This window comes from Canis lupus, chromosome 10, assembly GCF_011100685.1.
Source record: "Canis lupus familiaris isolate Mischka breed German Shepherd chromosome 10, alternate assembly UU_Cfam_GSD_1.0, whole genome shotgun sequence".
Taxonomy (NCBI): domain Eukaryota; kingdom Metazoa; phylum Chordata; class Mammalia; order Carnivora; family Canidae; genus Canis; species Canis lupus.
The window spans coordinates 60,154,942-60,173,621 of NC_049231.1; the positions used below are offsets into that span (position 1 = coordinate 60,154,942).

General features: G+C 36.3%; 1 long non-coding RNA gene across 4 annotated transcripts in view; it reads right to left on the reverse strand.

The window, feature by feature from the left end:
• The window catches only part of LOC102154536, a 151,118-nt gene that overhangs the window by 130,302 nt on the left and 2,136 nt on the right, over positions 1–18,680 (reverse strand). For 2 of the 4 annotated variants that reach the window (XR_005366029.1, XR_005366028.1), the window contains exon 2: positions 17,599–17,706. The exons of the other annotated variants lie outside the window; for them this stretch is intronic. This is a non-coding gene — a long non-coding RNA (uncharacterized LOC102154536). The remainder of the gene's footprint in view (positions 1–17,598; positions 17,707–18,680) is intronic. 4 annotated transcript variants of the gene reach the window in all.

The window sequence follows — 18,680 nt, forward strand, 5'->3', positions numbered from 1 at the left end:
TAAAAACCTTAATTCATTTGCAGCAGACAGGTTGAATCATGTAACAAGAAGTTGCATATGACTTTTCAGAATTTGCAGTACACTTGGATATTTACTTCGGATAGATCCCACTGGTCTAAGGACAACTTTGGTAAGTCTACACTGATTTGCAAGTCCCTTGTGATCCTTGGCATACTGTCAACTTGACTGCCCTAAATTTAAAAGAAAAGCACCCAGTGGATATTCTGGGGGCTGGTCCTGGCTCCCAAGAGCCAATTTTTAGATTGTCAGGAATTTTGTAAGTCTATTGTTTAACACAGTCATTATTAAAAATTAAATTATAACTTAAAGTCAAATTAGTTATATTTAAAATAAAAATAATAGATACTCAAGATTCATCACCTTTTAATTACTTTATATCATTTTATTATTATCTGTAGTCTTGAAGTCATTTGCATCTGTTGTATCTTTATGGTGAAATAACTATTTAATGGTGTGCTACTGCACAGTTTTTCCCATAATTTTCGTTTAGGATCATCATGTTGGTAACATGAAATCACCCATGGTAGAAGTATTTACACCAGGAAAATTGGCAAAATGCTACAGTCAGAAGCATTTTTTTCCTCCCTGAGAATTAGATGTTAAACTTTACTAACATGCCTCTAGATACAGCTTTGCAAGTGTTTATTCAATTCAGATTCTCTGCTCATTTCTTTGATAAAAGAAACCTCAGCTAAACTTAATCTAAGTAGCCCCAGTCACTTGTTCATCTTGCTCTCACCGGTTGAGAGATTAGGATTGAGGAGAGGTATGAAGAGTGAATGTCTTGCTCAAAACTAGTCTCTAGCTAAAAGGAATGAAATGAGGAAATCTTGGCAAACTCTCTTATTTCTAAGACACAGGTTTTCTTGGAATTTTATCTGAATGTCATATGGAGAGAAATCAAGATTGGATTTCCTTACCTATTGGGGAAATCAGCACATATGTATTAAGAAAGACAGAAGGAAACGGCTCATTTATAATGAATTTAACCATTTGTGGTTCTAAGGGTAAAAACTATTCTCCTCTAAACTACCAATACTTAAAAATAAAAGTAGGAATGAAAAGGGCACAAAACAGGCATGTAATTCTGGACAGCACTCAATAGCATGTTAACAGTTGCTCAAAGGGAAATGTGTGAAGGTCAGGATCCTGTTCCTAGGATCCATGCTGCCTTACCCCGAGTTCTTGGAACTTCCTAGCTCCACTAAAATATGTTTTACCTTTGATGAGTTATGGGTGCAAAAGAGAAAGGATTTTTTTTTTTTTTTTTTTTTGGTCTCAGGATGCACATTTGCTACTTTGAAATTCTTTTGCATTTTCATTCTTCATGCTGATGAGTCAGTGCAGATTTATATTACCAAGTTATTATGGGTTGTAGAAACTGTGTCTCCTTGAAAGTAATGGCATGTGATTGCTTACTCCATTACTTTCAATGGGACTCAGTCGTTGCCATCCTTAGGGACTCAATCCCATTGAAAGTAATAGTCTGAGACTGCCCACATTGTTACCGGGCTTTAAATTGGATTGAATTTATACTGATCGGTAGGGGCCAGCCACAGAAGTCTCACTTTTAAAAGATGTAGACTTGATAAAGTTTTTTGGCCAGTGTTTGGAAAGTTTAACTTCCTGTGTGGGGAATGTATTTTTACTATTTAAAACATTCATTTCTTAATGTTGAAGTGTTTTAATATTTAGCCTCTGAACTATTAAAGAAACTCATAACATTTCAGGAAAATTGTTTTCAAACTTTAATTCTTTCCTAACTATGCTATATTCAGGCATTTCGGGAAAGACGACATTCTTTTGCTTGGATGTTAATTACTTTCTTGTTCTTAGAATAGTTATATTTTTAGAACTGGCAAGAAACTTCGCAATATCACATCATAGATGAGGAAATTGAGGTTCAAGGTAATTTGCCATGGTCAAGGTCCCAAAGCAAGAGCTTTGTCACAAAGTGAAGATAGAACAGTCTTGTTTAGGATTACCCAATCTTGTTTGAATCTTTGGATTAGACTATTTTTATACTTAGAAATACTAATGAGTTATTTCAGGATATAATATGCATTGCTGTTTACACTTAAATATGTTTTAATTTTTCTTCATAAAACATTTTCAGATCCTGTTAGTATAAAATACCTTTCTGGTGAAAACATTCACTTTCGGGGCTTGGGGGAGGTACCGTATGGGGAGCTGTATAAAATGGTGTTAGAAAACTGCTCCAGGGGCACCCAGGTGGCTCAGTCAGTTGAGCATCCTACTCTTGGTTTCAGCTCAGGTCATGATGTCAGGATCATGGGATCCATGCTTAGTGGGGAGCCTGTGTGAGATTCTCTCCCTCTCCCACTGCCCCCTCCCCTGCTTCTGTGCATGCACTTTCTCTCTCTCAATTAAATAAATGAACCTTTATAAAATGAATCTTTATAGAATGGTTTTCACATTTTTAAGTGGTTGAAACAAAATCAAACTCTCTCTCAATTAAATGAATGAATCTTTATAAAAAAAGAAGAAAAAGGTGCACGTATGTGACTCAGTTGGTTAAGTGTCTGCCTTTGGCTCAAGTCGTAATCTCAGCCCTGCATCAGGCTCCTTGCTCATCTGAGAGTCCGCTTCTCCCTCTCACTCTGCCCCTCCCATCCACCTGTGTGCTCTCTCATGCCTCTCTCTCTCAAATAAATAAATAAAATCTTTTAAAAATAATTTTTAAAAAAGAAAGAAAACTGCTCCAGATCTTACCTTTTGTCTAACTTTGCTCCTGTATTTGTATCATGGTTTGGAAATGCAGCACATAGTTTTTAGATTTCCGCTCTAAGATTGTTAAAATGCCCAATTTTGGTGTATTCCTATTAAAAAAAGTGTTTGTTCTGGGCACCTGGGTAGCTCAGTCAGTTGAGAGTCTGCCTTTGGTTCATGTCATGATCTCAGTGTCCTGGGATCGAGTCCCACATCGGGCTCCCTGCTCAGGGGGGAGTCTGCTTCTCCCTTTCCCTCTTTCCCTCCCTTTGCTCATTCTCTCTCTCTCTCTCTCTCAAATAAATAAATAAAATCTTAAAAAAAATTTAAAAAGTTTTTGTCTAATTTCAGTAAAATTAGGTGTTATTTTACATTTAGTTAATACTACAGCCAAAACATGAACATATCTTGATATATATAGCAAAAGAAAATAGTTAATAAAATCATTAAATATTATTCAGTTTCACCTTATCGTGAAGGCTAATCATTTGTGAGTTGTTGTAAAGAACTTCATCTTCATTAGCAGTGCCAATAGTTGAAAGTATTGGCTAGTCTTAGATGTTCAGTGTAAAAAAACTCAATGCTTTGTCAATTATGTAATGAAAATGAGGGAGATATTAGCTTTGACAATAATAGTGTGACCAGAAATTTAATTTATTATTTTACTGTCAATAATATTATTGATGTATAGATTTTGACCACATGCATATGTGCATAATGCTTATCTAACTAATATTTGGATAGACAATTGAATTATAAATATATTAGTTATGTTACTTTGAAATTTTTGTGTAATATGAGGGTGTAAATATGGATGTTTTGTAAAATCTCTTACATTTCTAGAGTCTATGATTATGTGGTCTCAAAATTATACATTTCAGTTACAGCAGCTAATTGTGTTTTTTATTATACAACCATACTTCATCCTACAACATTGTTTTAGTTATTTTTAAAAAGTAAACTACCATATGAAGTGCAAAAAAACCCCCACAAAACCCCACAGCATATTAATTTGGGTATTTAGAAGTCAGAGTAGTGGCTACCCTTGGAATGGGGGTAGTGGTGGTGGCTGACAAGTTAGGAGCATGAGGGGAGTTTCTGGATGCTGATAATGTTTTCTTTCTTGATCTGCATGCTAGTTACATGATTGTGTTTGGCTTGTGAATATTCATCAAGTTGTGTACTTTTCTCTATGTATATACTTGAATAAAAAGCTTAAAAATGACATTCAAATATAAGGAATATGGTTAATTTATTTTTAAAAGTCTGGTATTCCAAGAGACCTCCTTTAAAAAGTTCCTTCTAGAGTTTTTTGTTTATTTGTTTCTGTAATAATAGAAGATAGAGGTCAGCAAACTATGGCCTCTGGGCCAAATCTGGTTCTCCACATGTTTTTCTATAGCCTGTGAGTTAAGAATGGTTTTCACATTTTTAAGTGGTTGAAACAAAATCAAAATAAGAATATTTCATGACACATGGAAATGATATGAGATTCAAATTTCAGTGTCCAAAAATAAAGTTTTATTGGAACACAGCCACACTCATTCATTTCTGTATTATCTGCTCTTTTTTGTTGTCTATTTTACTGCATTAGAGCTGCTTTGCATCACAATGGCAGAGTTTAGTAGTTGTGACAGAGATGATATGGTCTGCAAAGCCTGAAATATTTACCATCCCACCTTTTAAGAAAAAGTTTTCTGACAGAAGGAAAGGGTCAGCCAAGGGGTCAAAGGTAGATTAATACTATTAGAATCTAAATGGTGTATGAAATTAGCCACCCATTGGAATCAGCTAACTCCGATATTATCCACATTCACTCAGTTCATTATTTTTGCAGTCTACACTCATTGTTCATCAGATCCTATACATGAGTGAGGAAAGTAAAAGTAATACATTGAAAAAATATTTTCTCTGGGGTATTGCTACTATGTCTCATTCCTTTATCATACCAGTTTTCACCATCATAATGGAGCTAGTCTATCTCTGCCTTTGCAAAATTCCTGCAGAGCCAATTCATGTGCTTAGGCTGGTAATCTGGTTGATATTTTGCAACTGTGGAGGAGGAAAACTTTTTCATTCTTCCTTTCTAGATTCTTTGGTCAGCCTAATAGTTAAATTGACATAAAACAGATTAGCAGGAGAAAAACAAATTTAATTTCTTATATATCGGAACCCCACAAAAACATAAGAGGCTCTCAGGCAGTCATTCAACTGAGGCATATAAAGGAGAAGAGGGTGGGTGTCTGGGACTGCAAAAGGGAGGAAGACAATTCATGGGAAGATGGGAAGAGCAAATGCTTGATAAACAAATGTTTGCTTTGGCACAAATAAGTCTTTCTGAGGCAAAAAAAAAAAAAAAAAAGTTATCTCTGATAATAGCTCTCTTCCTGGTACAGGTCCCTGTTGAAATCTTTTTAGGCAGTTTAGGGTAAGGTAAAAGCTCCTTTTGAATCTGTTAGGCCTTAAATGTCTCCAGCCCAGGGTAATCCATATGCCAAAGTGGCACATTCTGAGGTGGCCTACCCGGAACCCTATCACAATCTCCATGTGGGATCACACCTGCCTTTGATTTCAAGGAGTAAATTGTTATTTACCACAAGCATTTTTGACCCTCAAATATTTGTTGAAAATGTGTGTGTGTGTGTGTGTGTGTGTGTGTATGTGTGTGTTTTAGAGATTTATTTATTCATGACAGACAGAGAGGCAGAGGGAGAAACAGGCTCCCTACGGAGAGCGGGATGTGGGACTCCATCCTGGGACTCCAGGATCACACCGAGCTGAAGGCAGAAGCTCAACCGCTGAGCTACCCAGGCGTCCCTTGTTTGTGTTTCCTAAGGCCCTTTCTTCAACTAGTATGAGTCATGTTCTGAAGGTTGCACGCACAAACGCACGCACGCACACCCACCTGCACATACACGCAGAGGTCTGTGAAGCCCTGTAGGCAGTTGTTCCCATATTATATTTCCTTGCTCTAGTATACACTTCAATTTTCCTTGCTTATGGTCAAAGGTAGCAACCTAACCAATATTAGCTGACCTTTTCCTGGTAAGAATCTTTTTGAGAAATAGAGAGCTGTGAATGCTCGAGTATAGCCAGGGCCAGAGGAAGCCAGACATCATAAGGTGCCAGAAGGTGGACTACATGCTACAAACAAAGCAAAATTTTATGCAGTGTGGTGAGAGGGTAAGAAGGAGCTTGAAATTCAGATCCCTCTGAAAAAAGGAAATTGTTTAACCAACCACCCCAAACTGGAGCTGAGACGCGATTCTATAAGTCCTCTTCTTATATTTTTCCTCCCATTTATTCCATATGTGTATGTGGAACAAGGGCCTAGGGCCATTGGACAATCTGTTGAAGGTGGCCACTGTGCACACGAGAATATGGGTGACAACATATTGTGATGTTTATGAGCATGGTCTCTGCAACTAGAATGCCAGCATTCAAACTCAGCTTTGCTACTTCCAGGTTGTATGTCCCCAGGCAGGTAACACAATTTGCTCAGTGCTTCCATTTTGTTATCTTCAAAGTGGTGGTTAAATGAGTTAATACAAGTGCTTTGAAAGTTACTCAGTTGATACTATTATTGTTACACAGTTTTATCTTAGAAGTTCAAAAAGAGTCCTCAGCAGGATACTGGATGCCAGTTTAGCAATTAAGTGGCATCATAATGTATGAAGTAACTGAACAAAGTATTTCGTTCATCTAAAACTTAACTATTTTCCAACATCTAAAATAAAATTGTCTTTATAGGTAATATACTTAAAACTTCCATCCTAAAATATTTTAGACCTTACTCAATACCTTATATTTACTCATTAATTGAATAGTTATTCGGTATGTACTGAGTACAGGTGATGTGCCAGGCCATGGGGATACATCGGCGAGGAAGGCTCACGTGGTTCTAGTAGGGAAAATAGGCAAACAAAAGCAAATAAAAGAGCTGTGAAAGAAATAAACATCGTGTTCAAGTGTTGAGAGTGAAAAAAGTATTGAGCTCAAGAGTGCAAGGAGAAATATCCTACTGACAGAGTGATCAGAGCAAGACAGGGGTCACTCTTTGAGGGACAGTCAAGCTTAGATTTGAAGATTGAAAAGGAAGCCTCTGGGCTGACTCTGGATAGAGGAGCATTCCAAGAGCACTGCACAGTACTCCTAAAGGTCCTAATGTAGAAACTATGTGTCTTGTTGAGAAGATCCCTAGGGGAGTTGAAGCCTGGTTCACAGGGTGGAAAGGAGTGGGGATCAGACCAGGGACAGACCTTGCAGGTAGGGATGCAGTCTGGTCTGCTTCCAACTGGCTGTTGTGTGGAGAATAAGTGGGCAAGAGTCGAATTCAGGATTACAGTTAGAAGGCTGATGCAGTAGTTCTTGTGGATCATGTTTATAGCAGGAGCATCTATGACATGTTCGTGGATGTGTGTGTGTTGAGGTTAGGCTTGGCTAGGAGCACATACATGGCGTGATCCTTGGTAAATCAGGCAGGGAATTCAAAATCTGTACCACTATGAATGAGGCAGTGAGTTTATATAGAATACATATCTAAAGTAAATATTATGAGCACATATTCATGTGTCTTTATAAAAGATGAAATGTTTTAAAATTAAAATTATATGATCTAACTTAATGTGCGTGCACTTTAGGATTATCATTTAACGTGTTAATGATATTTACTTTCGTGTTTTTTAAAATCATTTCCAGAAAAAGAAAGTATTTGTTTTGTCCCACCAAACCTCTATTTCCATTAAAAACCTTCTTTGTTTTCTTTATGTACGTGAAAATACACATTAATAAGCATAAAGGTGAGATTTTTAAAATGTAACAGGGATAGTTGTTATTGAAATGAACGTTGGGGAGACCTGGGTGAAAATGGCCCAGGTGGAAGCACCTCAGCTGTATTCTGCTCAGGTAGTATGATTCTATTGAAATATCAAGTCTCTCTGGGGTTTTTTTTCCAATCAGCTGCCTGGCTTAGAAACTCATGATGTGAATTTTTGATGGCAAAATTAGAAAATAAAGTGCCCTTCTCTTTTAAAAATAAATTTTGAATTCAAGAGGTGATCTGGCTAGACACTTGTATAAACTAACTTTACGTTTATGATAAATGAATATAATGTGGACAAGAAGTTTCACCTGGTTCCTCATTAATATGATTATATCCTGAGTTGGTGATGAGGTGGGACAGGTTCTGAACTTGCCTATTCTAACTAATTTATTCCAGAATGAGAACCAAGTCAAGTGTATCCACATGAGAACTTGCCATGCCACCTAGGAAAAGTGCGTAATTATCCTGAAATAGCCCCTTACCTTAGGAATGGGACATAGAATCCAATGTGAGTCAAGTTATTCAACCTGGAGTTGGCTTTCCCCCAGCCCCTCCTTCCTTTGTCCAGGGCTAATGCAGACAAATGCTCTAATCCTCCCATCCTGAGGTTGGCAGTTTGCCAGCTGCAGGGACATTAGCTCCTCATTAGCACCTTGTCATCTGCCCACAAATCCACATCCCACCCAGGACAAAAGTAAAGTGGTCTGGCTCATTTGAAGCTTTGGCCACTGAAAGAAGGAATGACAGTCCATGGGGTTTCATATAGTTTTAGGAGTTAGAAGTAAAGGAGAAATTCATGTTATTTACAATCAAGAGATTAATGGGTATTTTGATCAACGTATTATTTAATCATGTAAGACATATCTTGGTACACTTTTTATAAATTCAGATTCCAGCACTGACCTCTCATTTCCAAGTCAATTAGAGATGATTTTTCTCTTTCCTCCAAAATATTGTTTTTGTTGTTGTTGTTGAGGAGGAGGTGGAGAAAGAGGAGGATTTTTTAACACCGTGGCATTACAAAGTTGCAAAGTAAGAAAAATGAGAGATATATGTTCTGAGAAGTAATTCTGAGATGTTCTGGGTAAGCAAAAGAGTTTAGGTTGTTCTAAAATTCTCTGCAATATTGAACAGGTAAAGACCATTTGATAAAGAAGCAATTCTCATTAACAACACCCCTCCCTTATTGTTTTTTGTCTATAGATCCTGTCTCAGTCAATCTGTGGTTGCAAAATGTATATATCTTTGAACACGTGCATGAGTAAAAGCTTTGCAAATAAATATCCCCAAATCTGTCTTTGTGGTCATTTTAGCCATCTGTGCCATCAATTTTGGTCACCACATAAGCTAATCCTTTGGAATCAATGCACAGCTAACTGAGAAAGGCTTGAGGATTCTGAATTGAGTGTCTTGCATTTGATTTTGCCGTAGGGTATAGATATGGCTGAGAAACACTTTTTTAGACCTCAGATTTTCAACTTTGCTTCCCCCCACTCAAGTTCTGAGAATTTGTCAATTAAGAAAGTAATTGTTAATTGTTATATTTTGTAATTTCCACGTTAGTTTAAATTCTGGCCTGCAAACAAGCTTAGTTTCTTTAAGGCTGATTTGATTTCCACAGTTTAGATCTATGTCAGTCTGTTCCTTTATACCCAATAATACAAAATTTATTCTATAGGAAATGATGAGGTTAGTCAATGGCCCCAAGCAGGCAGCCTGCTTTGTTGGGATGGAAATATTAAGGTTTGTATTATCTTTTAAGATGGCCTTACACCCACCAGATCACCAAAAGATTTTAGGGTGCATAAATAGATTCATTTGAGATATGGAGTGTTCAAGATGGGAATATGCCACATTTTTAGAAAAGGAGCTACCTCTTAAAATATATTGTTTCCAACCCTGAAAATATTCAGAAGGGAAAAATATAACTGTCAGTTGGGATAGTTTTATTTCCCTCCTAGATACCAAAAGGCTGCCTCTAATCACTACTTGGGATCACTTCCAGCTCCACAGAATCTATAAGGCTCCATGACTCTTAAATTTAACTTTCAATATTTGCTCTGTATATGTCTATAAGTGTATAACGGCGTGTGTAGAGATGTGTCCTGTAGTGGTATCTGTCCCATCCCTCTCTATTTTGCATAAGGTGTTTTTATGCTGACAGATAAACCCAAGCCCCTGGTTGTCTGAGTCTCTAATTGCAGCTGCCACCTGAATTCCTTTTGGACATAGTCTGCTAATCTATGGTCCAAATAATGTTTTTATAAAATACATTTTTTCCAAAATTAATTAAAAATTAATTTCACCACATGTATGAGTTTTACTGAATAAGTGATGGTTATATGGTAACCAGCAGCATCCAAAAAGTCTAGTCCTCAGACAATTAATGGTATTTTTTTCTAAAGGCATAGATCCTTTGGTAGCATACTTTAAAAGAATATTATATATCTAGTTTCTGTTTAAATATATATATATATTGACAAGAAAACCAAGATAAATAGCATTGACAATCCGGGCTTTCAAATTCAGAAGTATAGTGATCACAAACATACCTCACAACTCAGCAATGCATAAGAAGTGTTTAAATAATAGATTGAGATGACAGATGTCATAAACATATATGAAATGGATATAGTCAAAGCTGGCAAATTTTGAGATGTGGTTTCAATCACAGTATTTTTTGTTGATTTTTATATATGATCCTAGGCAATTTTGAATTAAGGCAGGTGTCACCTTTAATTTATTGTCAGGTGGAAAGCACACTTATTTTGTACTCTAAGGATTTATTCAACTTAACTCTGTAATTGCTAGCAATATACAAGCTCATTATATCACAATTTAGTATATTTGATGCCAGCTGTTATGGAGTTAATGGCAAAGTCGAAAGAAATGACATAAAACACACTCTCCTGTTTAGTGCAACCATCATAATATTACCATTAAAAATCTCTAGTCGGCCCGGGTGTTCACTTTAGTATTGTTTCTCATTGTCAGTGTGAAAAATAAGATTTTTTTCACCAAGTACTGCATTTGATGTTTTGCTAAACATTAAACTTTTTGTCTCTCTTTAATGTATGAAAACCCTCTTGTACCTATTTTCTTTTTCTGAAAGTTATTTTTGGCAAAGCCGCAATTTAAAAACCTATTTTCTCTTCATTGGAATGGGGTTTGAGAGGTGTCCATATAAGAACTAAGAAGCAAATAGGCTTTTAATTGGGTTATGTGCCACTCAGTGTTTTTTCCTCCTGGATATAAGTTGATTATTTCCTACTTATATTTTAATAGAGTCTGTGTTTCTTAGGGGAACAGTATCAAGATAAAAACAGCATAACAACTCAATATGAATTCAGTAGCAAAATTGTGAAATTAGTGAAAAAAAATTTTCCTGTTTTATAAGGAATTATATGTATTATTTATATTTATTCATACTGTTGTTAACTACAGTGATTACTATTGTTATTTTCATAATTTTGATACAACATATCAGTCATTACACTCTATAGCACATAAAATTAATGATATACTCCTGTTCCCTTTGGTACACTTGTAAAATTGACCATTGTTGCAAAATTTTCTTAATTTGAGATCATGTAGCTTTTTTTCTAAACATAGTATTTCATAAATGCACAAAAAGCAATATTTCATGCAGTTTTTAAAATTTAACAGATATTAAAATAAGAAAGGATAACATACTGTATTTTTAATTCTAGGAATACTGAAAAATATTCCCCCACCCTCTTGTTAACTGATATATTTAAGCCAATAATTTTACACATTTTGTGAATTTGTGTATTTAACTTGGGAAAACGCACTCTTCTTCACTGTGTGACATATAAAAAGAGAAAATGCGTTTCCAGGAAACAATCCCCTAGTAATTTAGTCCAGCTATTTTCAGTACTTAACTTTTGTGTTTTTTTCTTAAGTTCACCATGATATGACATTTCATTATTAGATTTTTTTTTTAAATAGTCACTCACCAGATATTAAAGGATGCAATTGGTTTCAGTTCAGGCAGGTTTTAACTGCGTTTTAATTAGCTTAAAACATATGCTTCCATTTATCGTATTACGTGGAGTACATCCTATTCCATTTAGCTGAGTATTGAGGACTATTGTACAATATTGTGCTCAGGCTAAAACAATGAAATACTAATTGGATCCAGTAAAATAACTGTAACATTTCCGATTCCTATTAGGCAGGTTACGTAAATTAGGCTAATATAAAATGGTGCTTAATAGAATTGCAAATATGGTGTGATGATACATTCAGACAGGAAAGACAGTGAAAGGGGATTTTGGAGGAAATCAAATACATTTGCATTACAATAAAACATTTCCTGCTGTGAGGGCTCTAGCAATGCTGGAAAAAACAACACTCCAGCACCACTCCCTCTTATTTACATAGGAATGCCATCTCTACCTCTTTCAGCTCCTATGAACAGTTGTCTGTCTGTAACAGAATAACGTGCAGTGCAGTTTTAAGACTGTTGATGAATATAGTGTTTTTATTATTTCATTGGGCATCGCATCTGAGATCTTTATATTGCAATGAGGGAGCATTTCTCTTCATGTACAGTATGTCTTTTTAGGATGAGAATGTGCTTTTCAGGCTTGAAAAACTGACGGCAATCATTGGATTGGATTGATATTTCCTATTCAAGCTACTAAGTGTCTCGTGTTTATTTCCTTCTCTTCTTTTCAATTATTAGCCATGGGATTGGATAGTTGTGATATTTGTATACACTTTGATTATCCTAAAATGGATGAGAAAAGGTCGGCTATTCCTTTCCTTCAATGTCTTGCACCCCTTGGACTCTGTTGTAAGCTTGAATAACAGCCATGTATAGTATTTTAAATGAAGAAATTTGAGAAACTGACACAGGGATGGGAGAAAGGTAGAGTGATCCTTTTTCTAAAAATCATTCTAAACCAACACTAATTTTGTCTTTGTTCATTAGCAATCCCCATGGTGAGTTTCTTCTGTGTTTTGAGGAATCCAGAGCACTTTCTGGGCTGAAAGGTGTTCCGGGGAGATTTTTGAAGCTGTCCCTCAAAGGAAAAGTTGCCCAATGAAGTGGGGAAAGGACTACATTTTTCCCTTGCAAATACATTGATAAAAGAGCTTTATGCTGAACTCACAAGCACCCTTGAACCTTTCAGTTTGCTCCCAGCGTTCAGATCCCAGTGTTTCTGTGAAATGGCAGAGAGAGAGAAGACCATTCTGGGGCCTAGCATGCAAATGAGCAAACCACGTAAAGGAAAAGAAAATTTAAATCTCGTCTATTGTATTCTAAGCAGGTTGCTAGCAAGCCTTTGTGGAGCTGGTGTAAAAATGAATCTCATCTTCTTCCTGCCATGAAAACTAAAAACACACTTTATTTCCTCACTCATATCAGCAATTTTTATGCAGTTTTATCTTCAAAAAGGTTTTGTTTTTCCTAGGAGTTTAGTGTGTAACATTTTCATTCATGATACAAATTATTTTGTCTGCATCTGTGCTTCTGATTTAGACCTTAATCTCCCTGAGATCTTTAGTTGTGGAATTTGTCACTTTATTTATATTCACAGGTAGTTCTCCCCCTCCTTTAAAAAGTGTTGGAATTAATACTATTTGCTCAAAGGAACAGCAATTTTTAAAAGGTACTACATCGTATGGGGCATGCTTTCCTAGTGAAGCAAAGCAAGTTAAAATCCTCTAGATTCAAATTCCCTTCTCTTTCAGCTTTCAGCTGTGAAGAAAAGGATTTTCATCTAGATGTAAAAGATGGTAATTGTACAATAAGGGAAAGGTTCTGGCCAATAGGAATGTGCCTGGGGGATGTGAAAAGAAGAGCAAAGAAATAGTCACTGGGCCCTGCAGGCTGGACGTACTGAAAAGGAATGCTTGACAGCCCACGTGAAGCAAAATGGTCAGCTAGACAACTTTGTCCACCAAACCAAATAATCTGCTTGGCTGGTTCCCTGCCCCCTTTCCCACCTCCCACTATATTCACTAGAGAAAAATCAAGCTGATTGATTTGTTTCAGCCTCATTTCCTATATATGTATGGAAAATGTGTTAATCCTTAGATCTATTTGTTTGTTTATCTCTATTGTTATTTTCCTTTTCCTTGTCAATTTTTTAAAAATCTGGATACACTATAATTTCATGTCAGGTAGAGGAGCCAATCCATTGCCCAGAGATCTTTGTTCTCAAATAAGGTTTTAAAAAACCTTCATTGAAATACTTATTGATTCACCAAAGTTGCCAGACTGATACAGAGAGATTCCATATATATACCCTTTAACCTCCCACTGATAACATCTGACGTAATTCCAGTACAGTATCAACACCAGGAAACTGAGGTTGATACCATCCATAGACCTTACTCAGATTTTATGAGCATTCATTTGTGTATTTTAAGTGCAGTGTGTGTGTGTGTGTGTGCGCGCGCGCGCCTTCGTGTGTAGTTCTAAGTAATTTTTTCAAATAACTTTTTTTTAGATTAGTCATAATTTTGTAAGGAGAGCTAAGAGACTTAAACAAGTGATGATATTTTACTAAATCTTCTCCTATTTCAACATTAAATGGTAGCCAAAAGTAAATCTTGTTGTTTTGGTTGCTTTGTTGTTTGATAAATGGACTCTTCACAGACATAGGAACATAAAATGTTTAGATTCAAAAGAGAAGTGCTAGATTTTGCAAAATATAATTACGACCAAAAGAAAAGCCCAGATAGATAATTAATATAATTTGATTTTTATCACAACTCAGACATTAATTTTTAATTATACTTAGAATTATAATTTTTAACCTTTCACACACACACATGCACACATACAGATGTAAGCCTGCTGTAACCCTACTTTTGTCTCATTGACCATTAATTTTTATTTATGTGTGCACACATGTATGTATAACTACCCACTCCAATTGCCTTGTAGAGTACAAATGCCTTAAGTAAAGGGTCAGCAATCTGTCTGAACACAACCAAACAGGAAATATTTGAGGTTTTGCAGGCCAAACAGTCTCTGTTAAAACTTCTGAACTCTGTCCTTGTAGTAAGAAAGTGGCCATAGATGACACATAAATGAATGAACTTGGCTATGTTACCATGCAACTTTATTTATGGGCACTGAAATTTGAATTTCACATAATTCCATGTATCACAAAATGCTATTTTTGTTTTGATTTCGATTCCAACATTTAAAAATGTAAAAATTATTCTCAATTCATAGGCCTTACAAAAACAGTCTGTGGGCTGGATTTGGCCAGTGGGCTTAAGTTTTCTGACCCTTGCGCTACACAAAAATGGAATTTGGGGTCATGCTTTCATTGGTGTGTGTCCATACAAAAGTTTTCTCTATTCTAATTTCTAATTTTGTTCTAATTGCCACTTGAGAAACCACAGACAAGTTACAGAGAAGAAACAGTTATGCCAACATAAGAGAAGGCTCATAATACAATTAATACAGCAACAGTCAACTGTCTTCTTTCTTTCTTTTCCCTCCTTCCCTCCTCTTTCTTTTCTTTTCTTCCTTCTTTCTTTCTTTCTTTCTTTCTTTCTTTCTTTCTTTCTTTCTTTCTTTCTTTCTTTCTTCTTTCTTTTTTCTTTCTTTCTTTCTTTCTTTCTTTTCTTTCTTCTTTCTTTCTTTCTTTCTTTCTTTCTTTCTTTTCTCTCTCTCTCTCTCTCTCTCTCTCTCTTTCTTTCACATGGCATTAAAGGGAACAACTCAAGTTTCTAATTTTTTTCCTATTTTCTTGTCATGGATATATTAGCAGTACATGATGCATACTAATTATAAAGTTGGCTGTAACAAGAGTTCCTCTTGTGAATCCATTTAAGAACTGATTGTTTACTATCTTTTTCTGTAAGTATAAAATTTTAATTATGCCACTGACAGGAACTGTGCGTGATACAGTGCTCTACATTTATCACTGGGAGAGGGCCAGTTGCAGAGCTGTTTGACTTTGGAGAAATCCTGATGCGTTTGCAATGTTGAGCAGCAGGTGCCACATTATTATGTACAGAAAAGCAATTAGGAAGCATATTGGATGAATGGGGAGTGCATTAATATTAGCAAGTACATTTGTCAGTGGTTTTGATGCGAGTCTTTTTCTTTCCTTTATGCAACATTAAGATTGTGGCTCTCATAAATTCTCCCCTTAAATTGCCATCTGTTCCCTTGTCAGGCTAGTAGTGAGGTAGAGAAAAGTTTTCTTGACAAAATGAAAGGAATTTCTTTTATTTAAAGTAGAAGCAAAAGAGCCTATAGAAAGTTGCAGAATTGTAGGTTGTGCAGTTCAGCTTTGCGTGTGTTAAGTAATTACCTTTGAATGTAACATTCACTCTGCAGCCCTTTGCTTTTTACAAGTTGCTATTTTTCCCAGTCATTTCATGTATTTTACAATTCAATAGGAAAGAGTTATAATTAGATTAATGCAATGACAACCAGCAATTGGCCACTTGGATTAGGAAGTGTGAGGAAGGAACTGCCGATTTTTTATTGTGGTGCATCTTTTCCATTTTGCTGGCCCAGGGCCATGTTCCCATCCTGAAAGGATTTAAGATTAATCACTAGAATGTCACCCCTCTTTAACTCCAGATTATTTCTGAAATAAACAGCACTCAATACAATAACAATTGAAAGGAATTCTCTGTACAATATGTACCATAACAAGTGGATTATTATCTTCATGACAAACTCTGATGATAATGATGGTTAAATTTTCCAAAATCTTCATTAACTGAAAGCCAAGTGAATAAGTGACTTTGGTTAATTGAGTCTTCTAGCTAATCGAAAGGTAATAACTCCTTTAATTCGTCTACCTTAATTGAAATGTTTTTTCTTGAATACATTTGTTTGCTTTTTAACTTCAGCAACAAGACTATATAAAATATCACTAAATATGTGCTTTTAAGTACTTCCTCTCATTTATTATCTCGAGTATTTTCAAAAATGCCTTAGAATGAAGAATTAGGCAAAATTGGTACCAAATCTAGAACATAACCTAATGAAAAACGTGGTTGATCAACATATCTTCTTTTTCCAAAAGGAAATCAAGTAAGCATACTTTCTGGTTGATTATCTCGTTGATTATAAACTTAGTAAATGAGGGGAGGGGGTTTTTAAGTAATATGAGGATTCTCTCAAATCTTTAACTTGCTATTTATAGTGTCCTCACCACTGTCCCCTGTATACAGGTGAGATCTTATAGTCTCTTTTCTTCTTTATTCCCAGAGTAACTAAGGTTAGGAGAACACGAACCATTTGTAACCTAAACTCACATGAAATATAATAATTAATGCTGGTTTACGGTCGGTATCCACTTAAAACAAGACTGAATATTGTGTCAACTGGTCAGCATGTTCCTTCCCTGAGGCCAAGTCTTGTTAAAAAGCAAATGTTTAAATACCAGTCTTTGTTGGTGAGCAAGGCCTCAGAGCCAGTGGATTTATCTGGATCTTGAGAAGTAGTGTCTGCAAGTTCTGATAGCCTTGTGCGTTTGTCTCCACTGTTGGGAGCCCAGATGTTTAAGTAGCCTATACCTTGGACAGGGCTGGAGGCATCTTGAAAAACTCTTATTTGGGAGTGCTCCTTTTTTTTTTCTCCCCTGTTCAGTTTTGCTCTGTTAGTAGTAATATCCACATTCCTTTAAAATTTGGAGATGCCCAAATTTTCTTCATCATACATAACTGAACAATGTCTTATTTTACTTTTATTCCTAGATGGCTAAACTCATTAATGGGATATTGTTTTAAAACCATCATAGGTAATCTTAAGTTCTACATTCAAGTACTCATGTACTATCTTGTTTGAGGCAACTGGGTGGAAAAGGACAATTTTAAGGTCTAGTCTGGGAGTGACTATACCATGGCCTTTCATCCTCACACTAGACAGCTGACCTTGGCCACACAAACAAAAACGAAAATCTAGTCAAAGGAAGGAAAATTAGCTAGGTAATTAGGAAAGCAAACCACAGCAGTAAGGCTGAAAATGCCTTGTTATCATTTGTGATGAACTTTCATACCCATTATCTCATTACCTTCTCTTAATAATCCAATGAAGTTCACATTGTTCACACAGGGTATTGCAAATAAAGAAACCGACCCTCTGCCAGGCTTCCAGAATCCTTCTGTAGTGAGGGGCAGGGCTAGGAGATAAATGAAGATCTATAAATTTCTGGATCTGGTGCTTTTTCCTACCTCTCCTCAGCTTTTCCTATTTTACAAGGAGTCTTTTACTTATAATGAATCTATTTGCAGGTCCAATCTTACTGGGTATTTGTTCAGACCTTCAGTTTACTTTATCAGGCTAAGTGGTTCCAAAGCTGTGTCACAGCGTTCTTGAGTTTTTTGTTTAAGTGAGGCTAAATGGAAGGAGGTGTCATGGTGGGTGGACAAGGACACAGAACTGGGAGTTGGGAGAAAAGACTTTTACATGAAATCGATGGATAATTTCAGGCCATTCAACCAGTTGTCTGTTTCTGGAGCTTGTGACTATTTGGACACATTCAGGGTGATTCCAGTCCCACTGGAGCAGTGCACCAGCTCTGTGACCAACACCTAGGCAGGAAGTACCCCAGAGCTTCTGCCTTTTTACACAATGAGAATGATCATTTGTCCTCCACTGGTTTCACAGGGTTGTATGATGATCAAATGAGATGATGGTTGGGAAAACATTACAAAAAAGTCCACGAACCTAAGTTATTAGTTTCTGTCTAAATCATCACCTTCCTATAGAAGCTATTCGTCCCTCTACCTCCTTGTTCACTGGGCCTAGTTGAAAGCTAGCAGCAAGTGCTGAAAGGCAAAGAGCAGCCTCAGCTGGGGATGTCAGAGCTTCGGTTCTCTAGGGCCTTCGTTCGGCAGGAGTCTAGGTATTCCTCAAACCCAGCTCATTCCTGAAGCTAAAGAAAGGTTTATGAGAAGATATATGCATAATTAAACCATATAGCAGAGAGAAAAAATTACTATCCCTTAAAGAAATGTTTTAAAAATGTGAATGCCAGGCTGCCTGGGCACCTACTGGTGGCAAGAGAAAATGCCCCTTGAGCTTCATAATTGGATGTCTGTCACTGCCTTTCAGCCATCCAGGCAGAGCAATTCCAAACCTACTTTCTGTCTC